This window comes from Schistocerca cancellata, chromosome 1 (assembly GCF_023864275.1).
Source record: "Schistocerca cancellata isolate TAMUIC-IGC-003103 chromosome 1, iqSchCanc2.1, whole genome shotgun sequence".
NCBI classification, from domain to species: domain Eukaryota; kingdom Metazoa; phylum Arthropoda; class Insecta; order Orthoptera; family Acrididae; genus Schistocerca; species Schistocerca cancellata.
The window spans coordinates 931,149,535-931,164,916 of NC_064626.1; the positions used below are offsets into that span (position 1 = coordinate 931,149,535).

General features: G+C 43.5%; 1 pseudogene; it reads left to right on the forward strand.

The window, feature by feature from the left end:
• Positions 1-11,888: 11,888 nt before the first annotated feature.
• LOC126103360 (5S ribosomal RNA) lies at positions 11,889-12,006 on the forward strand (annotated as a pseudogene).
• Positions 12,007-15,382: the final 3,376 nt, after the last annotated feature.

A 15,382-nucleotide genomic window follows, 5' to 3' on the forward strand; every position in this document is an offset into this window, starting at 1 on the left:
CAGGAACTACTGCAACATCCTCCGAGCATGGATGAACGTCATGTCGATCGATGAGCTGTGCGTTCTGAACAGCGAACGATTTGGTTTGGATGTCAGATCCCATTGACAGTGATGGCGCTACCCTCATGTGGAAAAATTTTACGTGGGATGAGGCAAAACCGAATCCACAGCTACAATCATTCACACGCTTTAGATGCTCGCCTGTAGAGAGCATGCAATTGTTTCTTTACACACAGCATTCCGTTGGAATTTTACGCCATTTGTCAAGATAATACATTACCCCATCGGCTCTGAATAATGTGCTGGTGATTCGATGAACCTATTATTGACAGGTGATTGCTTTTCTGGCCCTTAAAGTGGCATTCACTTTATTTGACGGTTGGGTCGTACGCGCCTTTGTCGCTGTTGCGAACAATCCCTATGAATTGCGAGCTAGTGTTGGGAAATCATGGGCCAGTATGATTTCCCTAGGCTTTCGGTGTCTTGTGGAGCACGAATCATGTCTATCTCCTCCGTCATGAAAGCGATAGCAGGTGCTAGCCGCCACTAGGGACGCGTCCTTAATTCATTTGTTCAGCACTGTGATTACAACAAATTTTATGTGACTCGTGTCCTGCCAAATTCTAAGTGTTCCAAGCTGCTCCAAGTATTCAAGACTCTAGACGGAATATCGGAGCACATGAACTCGATGAAAATGCGGCGAAAAACGTCGCAGATATAAATGTTTACAGCAAAACATCGCACACGAGAAACCATTCATGGCGTTATATAGTATCCATACAGCCGCTTATAACTGATTATTTTTTCTTTTATTGGTTTCACCCACAATTCGCCTTTTTACCAAGGTTTCATAAGTGAAGTTTTATAGCAAAGTTTAGTATACAATAAACTAGATGACGGAAAAGGCATTTCCCTGGTATTCATTTTGCTAATTTCTTATTAGAAACGGAAAATAATTAACTGTGTTTGTTGTCTAATGTCGAAAAATTTTATTGCCATATATTCGTAATACTATCTTTGGAATTGTGAAACAGTAGTACAAAGAAATAGATGTTCAAATGTGTGTGAAATCTTATGGGACTTTAGTGTTAAGATCATCAGTCCCTAAGCTTACACACTACTTAAGCTAAATTATCCTAAGTACAAACACACACACTCATCCAGAATGAGATTTTCACACTGCAGCGGAGTGTGCGCTGATACGAAACTTCCTGGCAGATTAAAACTGTGTGCCCGTCCGAGACTCGAACTCGGGGCCTTTGCCTTTCGCGGGCAAGTGCTCTACCATCTGAGCTACCGAAGTGAGTCGTGCTTCGGGAGATCAGATGGTAGAGCACTTGCCCGCGAAAGGCAAAGGTCCCTAGTTCGACTCTCGGTCGGGCACACAGTTTTAATCTGCCAGGAAGTTACACACACTCATGCCCGAGGGAGGACTTAAACCTCCGCCGGGACCAGCCGCACAGTCCATGACTGCAGCGCCCTAGACCGCTTTTTCTTTGCATTTTGTTCGTTGTTGATCGTTGTGTTTGGTCGTTGCGGACGTCACATGACATCCATTCAAGTTCGTTTTGTTGATCCTTCCACTCAGTTTTTTTATTACAGAGGACAACCAGCTCTCTGACCGAACACGCAGAGCTACCGTGCCAGCAACCTCTCGGCTAATCCCGCGCGGCAGTACAAAGAAAATGCGCAATACACTAATGTATACGTACAGTTGCTTCGCCTGTCTATAACTCGATTCTGTAAACGCCTCTTCATAGCTCTACAGAAGGATGTGATTTTCGGCTACAGCCGTTTGCTCTTCGCAGTTAAAAGCTATCAAAAGCGCTGCCAGGTAGCAGAGATTTCCGCAAGTTGACTCGACTGTAGGAGTGTCTTAGCAGTAAAGAATAAATGTATTCGAACACCATGCATGATGTAGCATTTATCACGCATCTCAGTGTTGATGAAGTTATACCTCTTGAACCACGTGTCGTGCAGTGATTTATTACTGTGGGAGTATTCGGCGGCGTATGTGGATACTGTCTACGAAATATGTTGCGAAAAGAGTTCGTATGAAAGAAGTAATAAATTTAAGTGTATGCATCTCAGTGGTTATTACGTCAGTCTCCTGGTCTATGTGTCATATAGTGAAGTGATATAATTTTGTAGGTACATTTAATGGCATATGCCAAACATCTCTGCACAATGTGTTGCCGATACATTTAGTAGCAAAGAAGTAATAAATTTAAACGGCATGCACAATGCGACAGTTTTCCGGGCATCTCAGTGTTTATGGTGTCGTATCACTTGAACTACGTGTGATATCGTGATATACTTTGATAGGTGCATTAGCGGCATATGAGGATACTATCTGCGTAATTTATTGCAAATGGAGTCAGTAACTCAGCAATAATACATTTAAATGTCATTCATGATGCGGCAGTTTATCCTTCATCTCATTGTTTATGACGTCATATCTTCTGAACTGTGATAGGTTACAGCGCTTGTTGCTTGACAGCAGCGGATATGTGTACCAAGTTTAGTTGAAATCAATCAAGTGGTTTAGGAGCAGATGTGGAACACTTACACACACACACACACACACACACACACACACACACACACACACAGAAACATTTTTAGAACACGTATGCACTTCTTCGTTGTTCGTTACTAGACTAACAGCAGTCTGTGAGTATACGCGTCAGCTTTTGTATTAATCGTTTGAGCGGCTCTTTTTATTTAGATCGCCCTTATACTCGACGAACCACCGACAACCGACTATTTCTCAAAGACTATGTGACAGAAATAATATGGTAACACGTCGGCAGATCAACAGAATAAGCCAAAATTCGATGACCAATAATAACATCTGAAGGAAGCAGAGAAACGCTTTCACAAACACAGTACACGTGAGAATTCGGCAGTCTGTAATTGTCCATCTCACTCAACAAAAAACGTTCTGTAAATGTTTTAGATCATTAACAATAAACAAAGAAAAGAGACTGCAGACGTTCCACTGTCCGTATGAAAACAGACACATACACGCAAATATGAATGGGCGAACAGCCGAACGTGAGTCGCATGCACAAGCTTTAAAACAGCTATGCACAAGGTGACAACTATTGTATTATATGAAATTTAATCGTCATAACGCCTGAACTCTTTGTGTTAGGACGTTCAAACTCCACAGTTCGCCGCGAGACATGATGGAAATTAGTATGCGCATGCATGGTTTGGTTTAGCGACGAAGCTCACTTACATTTGGGATGGGTTCGTCAATACCAAAAATTGTCTCATTTGGGGAACGGAGAATCCGCATTTCGCGATGGAGAAGTCTTTTCATCCTCATTGGGTGAATGTGTGGTGTGCAATGTCCAGTCACGGGATATTCGGTGCAAGATTCCTTGATGGCTCGGTGACTACCGAACGGTACGTGAAGATTTTGGAAGATGATTTTATCCCCATTATCCAAAGTGATCCTGATTTCGACAAGATGTGGTTCGTGCGAGACGGAGCGCAAAGCCATCGAAGCAGGAGAGTGTCTGATGTCCTGGAGGAGCACTCTGGGTACCCGTTCCTGATCTGGGGTACCCAGAGGCCACTGACATGGGCCTCAACTGACATCCATATTCTCCGGATCTGAACACATGCGACTTCTTTTGGGAGTCTGTATTAAAGAGGGGTATACAGCAATGACTATTTCTGAGCTGAACACAGACATTCAGGTCGTCATCGACATCATCAACATTCCAACACTTCAGCGGTTCATGCAGAATTTTTCTATTCGTCTGCGTCACATCATCGCCAATGATGGCAGTCATATCGAACGTGACATAACCTAGACCCGAATATCTGTAATGACGCTTACATACTGAATAAAGCGTGTGCACGCCGTTGTTTGTAACTAATTTACGACTAATTCAATAAATGTTACCTGTGTACTCCAAGGAAGTGCCTAGTAATACGAAATAAAATATTCATTCCACTGTCAATTTTTCAGCATAACACCCGCTGCTTTATACAGGAAACGCATATGGTGATAAGAAACGATAATTTAAGCAGTTGCATGGAAATAATTTTCGTAACCTTCTTAAAGATCACGTCGACGTGAATTTGCCGTTGTCAGCGACATGGAAGAAGGGCCCTGTTTTGCGAGGCGGTTGCTCAGCGTACTGCCCGTAAGTTCTCAAAATGATATAATTTTGTCCTGTTGTTGGGTTTGGTGATACGGGTTTGGTGGTTTGCGATATGTATCTCTAATTCCCTCACTGCTTGGAATATTAAGCTCTCTGAAGAACCACCGTTTACGCCACTCACTGTCACATTTTTCAGGATTGTGGGAGGTTACATTCGTTTTGTTAACAGTATGCAAGCTTGACTACTCGTGTGATCAGTCGCAAATATCTCCAGGTGATTCGACATGAGCCTTACTCTTAACATGTGATAATCCCGATCTACGCCGAAGCAGAGGAGGATAATTCACTGTCATGTTACATAATTAAACAAGAAAATGTGGTTTTTACAGATATTTTATACATATTTAATGCCTGACCTTTCATCACAAAAAAAACTTTCAAGGACGAAGGAGAGTGCGTTATGCAAGAGCATTTTCAAGACGTGAGGGAATATCACGCGGCGGGATTTCCTTAGCCATACATTCCGATTAATATCGTTGCCGTGTTTCCCGGTGTTGTTCCTCAGCTTAAGGTGCATTAGATATTGTGCACGGCTTCGAGTTGTGAGTTACGAGAAGTGACTCACTGTAATGAGTCTGTAGTTCACGACGCTACATCCGTGAACTTTCCCGCTGAGAAACCGATGAGCCTTGTTTCAGCTGAAAGAACATTAATCTGTAGTGTATCACAGTACAAAGGAAGTGGTCGAAAAGATAAGATACGATAGATTCAGATCACGCTAAGCCATCGAGATGCATTGAATACTTTTTCTCTCACAAGCTGAAAATGAAGGTACAGGACAAGGAAATAACATTTAACTTTTGATTTTTCTTATGTCTTTTTCTCTCTCCCTTTTTGTCTTCTCCATCTTCTAATCTTCCTTCAGGCTGATGTGATGCCCTTCTGGCTTCCTTGATTCCAACGTTTATATGCTACAAATTTATTCGTCCTGAACTGATTTCATATTTCAATCAAGTTTCTGAATTCTGGCATCGGCGCTTAAGGAAATTTGTGCGGCTTTCTGGGGAAAAATAGAATGCATTACTTCCCAGCCCCTTCCACCATGGAGACACCCTTACATGGGATGTGTTAAATACAGCCTGTATATGCAGTTGTGCCGGATACTAGAACTCCAGCTGTTTTTACTCAAATTCAAATGTTCAAATGTGTGTGAAATCTTATGGGACTTAACTGCTAAGGTCATCAGTCCCTAAGCTTACACACTACTTAACCTAAATTATCCTAAGGAAAAACACACGCCCATGCCCGTGGGAGGTCTCGAACCTCTGCCGGGACCAGCCGCACAGACCATGACTACAGCGCCCCAGACCGCTCGGCCAATCCCGGGCGGCCTGTTTTTACTCTTACCTGTTCGTGTTGTGTCGATGTTAATGCTGGGCAGAGCAGTCTAACGTCTTGGCTCGCCTCGTTCCCTTAAGAGTAGTGTGTGTGTGTGTGTGTGTGTGTGTGTGTGTGTGTGTGTGTGTGTGGACCTCAGCTGAGATTATTATACAGGGTAAACTTTCAGAGGTGGTAGTATGGACAAAACCAAGAAAAAGAGTTTGGTAAACATTGGCTCTAAAATACATACCTTCCGAACTACGATCACGCGTTCAGTTGAAGAGATGCGTTTCACAGTAGTGAAGTGACCAAGTGCTCACAGCTCTTAAGGTAAGCACTTTGGAGTCCATGTTTACTAAACTTTCTTCTTGTTTTGATCAGTGGAGTTCCGGTTCATACTGTATACTCCTGGTTTGCGCCAGTCAGTGATCAGCCATTCATTAGCCTGTAATCAATGCGTTTATGTTTAACTGTAGTACTGTTCAACGTCTAACAATATCTATACAGCTTGCCTGCTTACTGATAAGAGGAAATGTTCTGTGTACTTAATAACACGTTTCAAGGTATAGTTCTCATATACACTAGCGTCTTTTGGAATGCAGGATGCTAGTAGGTCGTCAACGTGATGAGGTCCTAATAACACAAACGTTATTTGTAATAAGTACTTGAACTAGCTGGATACCTGCGTTTCTACCGTTAAATATAAAATCGTTGTAGTACGAAATGACAAAATAACCCACAATTCTACCTTCTCATGCAGATAGTTTGCCACTCATTCATAAAATATTTCAGCATATGAACAATCGTTGGTCGACATATTTTTAAATCTGGTTGCGTCAGACTGCATTCCTCAAATCCTCCGTTCGCTTTCCACTACACAGAGGGAAAATGGTCTCATCACTTTTTCACTAAGTCCCAGAAACCTACGACCGTATCTCACTTGGGCAAACAAGCACTCCGAAGGTATATTTGCCTTCCCAACGTGACTGCTGACCTTAACAAGTTCGGCCGGCCGTACGGCCAGCTGCTCCATCCTCTTGGAAGTAAATTTAGTTCTTTTCCTCCTCCGTCAATGCTGTCACATATTCACGTCCAATCGTACCCACTCGTCCGGTTCACTTTTATTTGCTCCACCTGTATAAGACTTCAGGTGACTATCGACTTCTTATCCTACCCTTGTCAAATTAGACCTGCAAATGTGCAAATATCTACATATGAATTATGTTTTTTTGTTCTTAAATGGTATTATCACGTTACGTCCTATTTCCTTCTAAAAGTAATCCATCTGTGGATAAAACTGCTACTACTACTACTACTCTACTACTACTTGGCAATATGGAGTCGGTCGGTGTGGCCGAGCGGCTCTAGGCGGCCGACACGGTAGCTCAGCTTGTTCGGTCAGAGAGCTGGTTCGCCTCTGTAATAAAAAAACTGAGTGAAAGAATCAACAAGGAACTTAAACAAATGTCATGTGACGTCCGCAACGACCAAACACAACGATCAACAACGAACAAAATGCAAAAAAAAAAAAAAAAAAAAGCGGCTCTAGGCGCTTCAGTCTGGAACCGCGCGACCGCTACGGTCGCAGGTTCGAATCCTGCCTGCGGCATGGATGTGTGTGATGTCCTTAGGTTAGTTTGGTTTAAGTAGTTCTCAGTTCTAGGGGACTGATTACTTCAGATGTTAAGTCCCATAGTGCTCAGAGCCATTTGAACCATTTAAACTAGGCAATATGGAAGAAGAAAGGAACTATATTTTACGAATATAGTAAGCTGTTTAAGTGACACTTCGTTTAAAATGAAACCGCAACGCCACTAGGCACTAATGTTTTTTGTAACACATTTAACATCTCTGGTTAAAATTGTTAATAGTGAATGTGTCAAGCTCATGGAGCGCTGCTGAGGAAGGTACACAACTAAGACGCATAGGACTGCAGATATTTTACGACATCGTTGATTTCTCGGGTGATAAAATCCAGCACTGCCACTTGATGATGGGCAAAAGTGTGAGAAAATTTGTTGACTAGTTACTTAGTGTCTTCTATTAATATTTATGAATATATTTTATGTGAACATAGTGAAAAGTAGGCAGTAAATATCAATGTGAGATGGGTAACATGAAGCTGATTGTTTTCTGCATTGAAGTGCAGGCGGAATGTCTTAAAAATAAAGTTAGTAGCGTGATCTTAAAATTTGTGACACTAGTGTGGTTTCTGTCATTGTGATTAAGTCCTGAAAAGCCCTGAAAATTTCAGTGATATAATGAATGACAATCCCGAAAGACATAAAAGCAAAACACATACAATAACAGGTTATGTTGATCGAATGCCTTAATAATAACCTTTTGTCTCCAGTCCAACACAATGAATGAAGTTTCCGCGTTCCCTGTTACAACTTCTCTGTTAACGTGATGCATTTCGAGAGTGCCAAATGTTTCTTGGGCCAAATTATCGTTTTGCCAAAAAATGTTACCTGAAAGTGGTACAGTATGCTCAGGCGAGTTCGAAGGTCAGTGTTATTTTCCGAATGCGTTCCGTACCGCGCGGTATGTGGAATACTTCCTTTGTTCTTCAGTTTATCTTTTAGAACCGTACGCTTCGTACTCTCCGCTATTTGTGTCCATAATTTCACGAAAACAGTATTCAGATTTTGGGGGCAATATTGCGATTGTTTTCTTGGAGCGTTCCATGTCGAAGGCACGGTTCTTTCTCACACATTGTAAAAATGAGGGTAGGAGTTCTACACTTCTAAGATGAAATGGAGCGATTCGTTCCTTTTATGACACCGGTGCTATAATGGCGAGATATCTGCCGACGCAAACGGGTGACATTGTGTCGAAGAGAGTCGTGATGAGCTCCAAGAGTGTTGCACGCCTTCTAAAACCGAACTACAACATAACCGTCATCTTGGTTAATGCACAAACGTCTCACACAATATATCGGGAAGATATGTTACACAAATATAGTTCGCACTGTAACACACTGTAGTACGCAGTCACGTGTTTGTGACAGGCTGCCTAAATGTCTCCTCCTCAGTTTCACATATTGGTTAAAAGACAAAGATTCACAGGAATAAGGTTTTATAGTGACAAACTCATATTAATGTTTTTCTCATCACGATATGCGAAGGAATCATATTTTGTAAACTAAGATCAGAGCTGGAATACTGATATACAACTTGGTAGCCAGAATTTCCAGTGCAGTCAATTGCCAATAAAATCGTAACTCCTTCCGTACCGGATACGAGATCTTACTTACTGTTCCTCTTTGGCGGTACTACGGCGAAAGCAATTTAATCATCTGTATAAATTGTCTCAGTTGTGTTATTTGTTATTATATGTGTCAGCGAATAAGCAAATGGCTGAGTAACAGAAATCTTAGAGGCGCCAAACTTGCTCACCGATGTAGACACTTCGATAACATTGGGGCCAACCTCAGAACTGCCCATACTAATTGACGTCAAAGGAAGGAAGACTGGGTTTAACATCCCATCGACTTCGAGGTCATTAGAGACGGAGCACAAGCTCGGCTTCAGTCAAGGATGGGGAAGGAAATCGACCGTACCCTTTCAAATGAAGAATCCTGGCATTTGCCAGGATCGATTTAGGAAAATCACGGGAAACCTAAATGTGGATGGGCGGACGTAGTTTTGAAACGTCCTTCTCTCAAATGTGAGTCCATTCTGCTAAACACTGCGCCACCTCGCTCGGTTAATAGAGGTCAAGAAAGTAGGCATTTTCAGTGAGCTACCTAGATCGTTCATTTTAAAAGTGATACTGTAACAATGAAATACGAGCAGTGCATTTTGCAACAAACCGATCTCTTTCTTGCTAAACGCTAAAGACGAGAGCCTAAAGAGTTCAGGGACTGTCTCCTATGGGCACTAACGCCTTCCTATGCTAGTAATTCACGCCAGTTTGGACGGCGTAACGCAAGAAGGCAGTTATTTGTCTGCAGGACAGCTCTCGCCTGCTTTGCATTTCAAACTAGCGACTCCTCGGCCGAAACGAGAGCGACGCAACGGAACCTGTGGAGCGGAGTGGAGTGGAGATGTATGCTAACGGGCCACCAGCGCTATATGTTCGCGGACCAGCGCTTCCTGCCCGCTGAGAACGCCGTACGCACGAAGCGCGCACCCTACCAGCAGCCAGCCAAATACGTTCTTTACACGGGGCGCTGTTTTGATAACTTACATGTTTCCAGTGTTGAAAGTAACCGAAAGTCCATCTTTACGAAATTCTCTGAACTAGGAGACTGCCTTGGTGGAACAAAGTGGCCGTCGTCTAACTGATGTTCTTGCCGGCCGGAGTGGCCGAGCGGTTCTAGGCGCTTCAGTCTGGAACCGCGCGACCGCTACGGTCGCAGGTTCGAATCCTGCCTCGGGCATGGATGTGTGTGATGTCCTTAGGTTAGTTAGGTGTAAGTAGTTCTAAGTTCTAGGGGACTGATGACCTCAGAAGTTAAGTCCCATAGTGCTCAGAGCCATTTGAACCATTTTTTGAACTGATGCTCTTTTATTTATTTTCCAGTTTCAGAACACGGAACTGTTATCATAGATGGTTTCGACTACTTGGCAAGTCATAATCAGATAACATACTTCAACAGAAGGAGAAAGGAGGAGAGTAAATACTAGGAAAGTAGTTTACAACGTCAAATTAACGCAACTACGCGCACCAAAGTACGTTACATACTCTTAGTGTAACGTCCCCTTAGAAAAATTTATAAATAGCTGTGCTGGAAAACCTCTTGCGTTATTTGATTTTCAAACAGCTCAGCAAAACTGATCGTAATCAGAAATTTCTCTCTTTACTTATTCTGATCATCGCTAAACTGACACACAATAATTTTAGCGCAACGCAATCTGACTTTCAATAATCCCTACAAAAGAATGATCCTGAGTAACAATAACATAAACCTTTCACGAATCACTTACTTCATAAAAATCTTTGTTACTCGAACTACTGCAATACAGCGAGCGCCAGTAATGCCAGCTAAATAAAAGATTCTAACTACTCAAGGCACTAACTAGTGATAGGCATAGTTAGCAAATGAAAGATTTCGATAGAGAACAAACAATGTATTTACCTTAATAACGTTCAAAAGTCATCATATATATATATATATCAGTTCATGACATCGATCTTTACAAATTTCCTTTTTCTGACGGACATACGTCCAGGTCGTCCGCTTATAGCAACCTCTCAAACCTCCGGCATCTCTCTCTCCACATCCACCACTGCTGGCGGCTCACCTCCAACTGCCCGACACCCAATAGCGAATATTCCAACAACGCCAACCAACCACAGACTGCACACAGCACAGTCAGTGATTTTCATACGGCGCGCTACGTGGCGTTACCAACAGAAAATCCTAAACACTACACTTACAATAGTAACTCGTGAAAAGCAAAGCTGAACAGGGCAGGACACATACTCAGATGTAAATGTGTCTCCGCTCTAATTTTTGGAACTTGATGGTGCAGTAGATTAAACTTCGTTTATGTAATACACTGGTGCGCAAAACTTAAGGACGAAAGTAAATTTAGCATTATATGTCACTGCCAATTAACATAGCTCGATGAAACTTGACTCATACACAAAAAAAGTTACTTCACAGAAGGTAACCGTAAGAAGTATTCAGTTAGACGAACAGAACAGAAATGACACTTGCATTCAAAGTACATTAATTACACTGCAGTCACCGCGATTTATGGTTGTCTCCTGGATATTACAAAAGCCGGGATATAGTTCTTAATAGTGCGAGTGATCACCACAAACGGGAGTGCTTGCTCTGGAACGGACTCCCATGCTAAGTGTACAGTTGATAAGAAGTTGCCGGCCGGAGTGGCTGAGCGGTTCTAGGCGCTTCAGTCTGGAACCGCGCGACCGCTACGGTCGCAGTTTCGAATCTTGCCTCGGACATGGATGTGTGTGATGACCTTAGGTTAGTTAGGTTTAAGTAGTTCTAAGTTCTAAGGGACTGATGACCTCAGATGTTAAGTCCCATAGTACTCAGAGCCATTTGAACCATTTTTGATAAGGAGTTATTGTGGTAGGGCGCTCCATTCCTCCACCAGTGCGCTTGACAACTGCTGGATAATCGTTGGTGCAAATGAATGTGTCGCGGTACGTCTCCCTAACATATCTCGCACGTGCTCGATGAGATTTAAGCTGGAGGAACGGACAGACGAGTCCGTTCGCCAAATATTCTTTCGTTCCAAGAGCTCCTGCATCTGCGCTGTTCGATGCGATCGAGCCCTGTCATCCTTAAGAATAAGGACCCAATGCAAATCCTGAATAGACGCACATGAAAAGAAGTACAGTCTTGCAATATCGTTGACTGGAGAGTGTACCGAGTTCAAAGGTTTGAAGGTCAGTAAGCCCATGTAAGCCGACGGCCTTGCTGCAGTGGTAACACCGGTTCCCGTCAGATCACCGAAGTTAAGCGCTGTCGGGCTAGGCTAGCATTTGGATGGGTGACCATCCGGTCTACCGAGCGCTGTTAGCAAGTGGGGTGCACTCAGCCCTTGTGAGGCAAACTGAGGAGCTACTTGATTGACAAGTAGGGGCTTCGGTCTCGGAAACTGGCATACGGCCGGGAGAGCGGTGTGCTGACCGCATGCCTCTCCTCATCCGCATCCAGTAACGCCGACGGCCGGTCGGTACCGTTGGACCTTCATGGTCTGTTCGGGAGGAGGAAGCCCATGCAACATTACCCCTCCTTACATCATAATATTTCTCGATGCGTTAGGTATTCCCACCTCTCGCCAAATGACGGTACGTCCAGAATCACTCCTGGGACTGAATCTGCTCTCATCCCTGGAGACCACTCGACCCCACTTGTCGTTGGTTCATCTCCTGTGCTCTTGGAACCATCGTAAACAGTGCTGTCGATGCGTGGGTGTCAGCGAAACACAACCGACATGCCATCGATCAAAGACCACCTCGGCCCTCCCCCCCACTCCATGCAGTCATCGTGCCACTGTGAAGCGTGAGACTATGTGGCTTGCAGTCCTGTTAACCATGGTTGCAACTGTGCCATTGTTTGAGGTGGATCCCGTCTCGCCAGTTGCACAATCTACAGGGAGACACAGAATAATGGAAATGTTTGAAATGAGTAGTGGCAGCCATCGGCAGGTGGCAGCACTGCGGGTTTGTGACAATTAGCGAGTAAACAGTCCGTCATCTCAGTAATCATCGATTAGTGGACCAGACAACTGCGTGCATTAGCCATAAAAATGTTTTATAAATGCAATGATAGTTTGGTAGCGGCGCAGAGGGAGTTTCGGCGTTTTTATAATTTAGGACGTCATGATGTCGTTCCGTCGAAACACACGATAAAATATTGGATTAATAACTTTGAATAGACTGGATCTGCCCTCAAGAAGAAACCAACAGGACGACCAAGAAGTGTGCGCTCTCCAGAGAACGTTGATTTTCTACGCGAGTCTGTCATACGGAGTAAACAAGCAGCAGTGATTGGAAATGCCGGGAGAGTGTTCGCGGAATTCTTCATCTTGATTTAAAATTTCATCCTGACAAACTACAGTTGGTGCAACAGTTGAAGGACAACGACTACCGGTTACGATTAGGATCCTGTCAACAAATGATAGCAATAATAAACAATGCCGATGAATTTCTAAACAAGTTGTGGATGTTAAATTGGTTCAAATGGCTCTGAGCACTATGGGACTCAACATCTGAGGTCATCAGTCCCCTAGAACTTAGACCTACTTAAACCTAACTAAGCTAAGGACATCACACACATCCATGCCCGAGGCAGGTTTCGAACCTGCGACTGTAGCGGTCGCGCGGTTCCAGACTGAAGCGCCTAGAACCGCTCGGCCTGTGGATGTCAGATGGGGCACATTTTCATCTCACAGGTCATATGAATAAACAGAACTACCGTTACTGGGCAAACACAAATTCCAATGACGTTCATGAGCGCCCTTTACTCGCAAGGTGTGGTGTTTCAACATATGGGATTATCGGACCATATTCAACAGGGAAACACAATAACTGTCAATGCCGATGTTACGTGGAGATGTTACGAACATTCGTTACACCTGCATTGAACAACTTTACAAACGTTCCAGAAGTCTGGTTTCAACAGGACGGAGTGACATCACACACTGCACTGCAATCAATGGCATATGTGCGAGAATTGTCTGGCAACCGTGTGATCCCACGATTCGGTAACATTCCCTGGCCCCCTCGATCCCCATATTTATTCAAGAGCCTAGGATGAGTTAAAACGGAGATTTCTGGATGCAGTTCACAGTATCCCACCTGAGATGATGCAGCGGTCAATGAGGAATCTGAACAGCAGATATCATGAATGAATTTGTACAGGAGGGCGTCATCTAAAGGACGTAATTTTTAAAAAATCAAAAAAATGGTAAATGCCATCAGTGTTTCGTGAATGACGAAGGTGTAAGGTTTCAGTTACTGTGAATGCAATTTTTTTCCTTCATCCCTTCTAGTTTCATTGGGTTGTGGAAATGTTCCCGTTTTACTGTGTCACCCTGTATTAGTCACCTGCTGCTGCAGTTGACCGTGGTCGACCACCTCATCTCTTTCGGGCAGCAGAATTTGCGGTTCAGAAAGCTCGCCATGCACGTGAAAACAGCGCTCTGTGCAGTACCAAACTGCTGGGGTACACTGGATACGCTTCGTCCTTCTTTCAGTTTCCCGATGGTTCTTCCCGGTTCGAATTCATCCAAATGCTGTCTGTGGGCCATATTGTAATGAACAACGCAATCACAGTGCACAGTAACTGCTTGCTCGCTGATTGACGCATAGGCGCTGTCTTTTCACATATTTTTCAGTAGTCTCATGTTGCGGGGGCCAGCCCCATTTGGCGCGATAGTCACGCTGCTGCTCTCACGCCTTATGACGCCTGTGCGCGAATGGGAGACGTCTGGCGGCATGCTCCCTCACTTTCACTTTCTTCCATCCAGTTCTTATTATGTTATGTCACTTTTTGTATCTTGTCCTCAAGTTCTGCACAACGGTGTGTTATTAATACAAGACCAACAGCATTCTTAATGTAAAACTGAATGTGAGTTTTCTAAAAGTCAAAAAGTAGTAAAAATTACGTAACTATTGCTGTAGGTAAGGCATAGAACTACACTAGAGCTGGATTAAATGGCGGAGAGCGCCTCTCTGTGCATGTTCAGTTGTGTATCTCATAACGACTTGTTTGCAAGTCCGAACCAATTCTAATACAATTTATGCAACCTCTGGCTGACACTTTTTTCGCTGATTCTATCAAGTACACTGAAAGGTCTCTGTTGGATTCCTTTCATGTTAATTTCTTAAATCTGTGGTCATTCCACTTCTAAATTTACTGTGCTGTCTCTGACTCTATCTGGGAGGAGACTGAGCAGTGGAACGTGTTATTTTTACACATAATCAAGAACGATCTGTCACACTACTACACTTTAAAACACAGTTTATATGTAATTCATGTCACACAGTCTCATACGGAACCTACATCCGCTTTCTTTTATTTATTGTATATGATAAGATACTGTCATCCTCCTTCCCTTCTGTGTGAAAGGATGAATGAGCAAATGTATTTCTAGTTGCATGCTTGATGGTAGGAGACAGGCCTGTCTGCTAGAGAACAGTAGGACCAACGTCGGAACAGGTAGCTACGCTTTCTAAAAGCAAAGAGTTTTCTACTTTTAGTGTGGTCCTGTCCGTCCCTTGTCATGTTGGTATAGGAAGCTGACTCTCTGGTCACTTACGTTTGTTTCGGTGAAACACCCTCGGTAGGCGCCCACGGCAGTCTGTCCGTAGCGAGCGTCGGAAGTGGTAAGATCTCTGGCTAGGACAATGGATTTCTTAAGTTCAGCCTAACTGAAAATTTAATCACCTAT